The following is a 1,933-nucleotide window of genomic DNA, read 5'->3' on the forward strand; positions in this document are numbered from 1 at the left end:
GTCACTTCTATTTTATTTTCCAGGCGTTACATTACATATCTTCTTAGCAAATTATTTACTAAGAAGACCCTTTGTATAGTGGTATCATCTATAGTAATAGGAAATGTTGTAAGGTATTTTGCTATTAAGTATGGTGTAAATACACCTTTACTATTACATCCTGTGCTATTTTCATCTGCAACTGGTATTAGTTCATTTTTATCTATAGCAAGTAAAATTACTATTGAAATGATATTCAATATATTTGATAATAAACAATTCGCTATGATTGTAGATGAGCACCCTGTTGTATTTAATACCAATGAATTAGATATAAATTTTAAGTCGGACAACAATAATGATGGTTTGGGATCTAGCGCACCTAAAACTAATCTAGATACTACATTCTCCCAGAACAAAGTGGAAGAGGTATCTCTTCCCCGCTGGATAGTAAACTAGATAATTTACTGAATGAGCTAAAAGGAAATATTAATACCATTAATCAAGAAAGATTAAAAATTATAAAAAAAGAAATTAAGGTCCAAATAGATCTTTTACAAGGGTTAAGTTCTGAAGCTCAACAACAACATATACCAAATTATCTTAATTTAATAGCTAATTTTCGTTCATTAAGGGAATTTAGGGAATTTAATGATGTAAAGCCTGTTGTAGACAGTTTATTTGAAATAATGCGTAATGATCTGCACGCACCTGATAAAGATTTACTAGAATCAAACCCTGAAAAGTTTTGAAAGGATAAAGTTAAACATGTTAACAAGGTGAGGGAAAACACCAATTTACAATGTAAGGTAATGAAGAACTATATTAAAGATAATAATGTTTTATCACATGAAGATAAAATTCACTTCTTTACTGCTATTAACAAAGTTAAGAAAAACACAGCTATTATAGCTGATGCAGATAATTCTATCGTTAAAAACAGATTGATAATTCTGTAATTTTAACAGAATTAAATAGAAAAATAAATAAATAACCTCTAATCTTATAGGAGGAATATCCACGATATAGTCTTGCATAAATATCTTATATAAAAAGTATAGTAAATATATTATATCGTAATTATATTATAGCGTAATAACTATATATATTTAAGAATCATTTTTATGATATTTTTATTTGCCATATTAAATTGTATAGTTATAACTTTAACAGAAAAACTTGTCAATAACTCAAAGTACTTTGTAATAGTAAATTAGCTCAATTGGTAAAAAAAAAAATAAATTAGCTCAACTGGTAGAGCATCCGTTTTACACGCGGCAGGTTAAGTGTTCGAATCACTTATTTATTATTTGTTATTATTATAGCTACAAATATGAGTATTAAGCTAAATCGTTCTAATGCTTAAGTATTAACCATTGATATATCATTACCTTTAGTACTTGCACAGAATAGTATTTTTAATAAATCATTGTTTTAAAAGAAAATGTTTTTAATCTATTTAGTATATAGATTAAAAATAGCATATACAATTTATATGGGCAAAATAAAGTGGTATTTAAAATTTTACTTTAACAAAATATTTTTTTTTATGTAGTAGATTTGTGTGTGGGAATGTTCCTTTTTAAATAAGTTTATTAGATAGCCGTATTTATTCATAAAGTATAAAGAGATAGCATACTTTTGTTTTTTCAAGCTGGTATGTAAGGTTTACCATTTAAATTTGATTTAAGGTATATCTTTAAAAACTTTCACGTAAATAGGTAGTTATTTCAAGTATATTATATGTAACTATTAGGGTGTACTTAATCTTTTGTAATATTTATATTAAAACACTATGCTATTAGAATACTACAACTCTAAGGTTCTATCACAAACCTCTTAATGATACTATCTATAGCTTTTTTTTTTTTTTATATATAGCTAATGTAATTAGCTATAATGTAAAAATATTTTAATAAAAAGTAAATAGGTAATAAGTATTATTTGTGAAGAC

At 25.5% G+C, this 1,933-nt stretch overlaps 1 non-coding gene across 1 annotated transcript; it reads left to right on the plus strand.

Moving 5' to 3' along the window:
- The first annotated feature begins 1,215 nt into the window (after nucleotides 1–1,215).
- On the plus strand, nucleotides 1,216–1,288 carry N0V89_012693. Its single transcript has one exon. It is a non-coding gene; the product is annotated as a tRNA-Val (tRNA).
- Nucleotides 1,289–1,933: the final 645 nt, after the last annotated feature.

The sequence above is a fragment of the Didymosphaeria variabile genome, assembly GCF_027946475.1.
Source record: "Didymosphaeria variabile strain IMI 356815 chromosome Unknown scaffold_11, whole genome shotgun sequence".
NCBI lineage: Eukaryota > Fungi > Ascomycota > Dothideomycetes > Pleosporales > Didymosphaeriaceae > Didymosphaeria > Didymosphaeria variabile.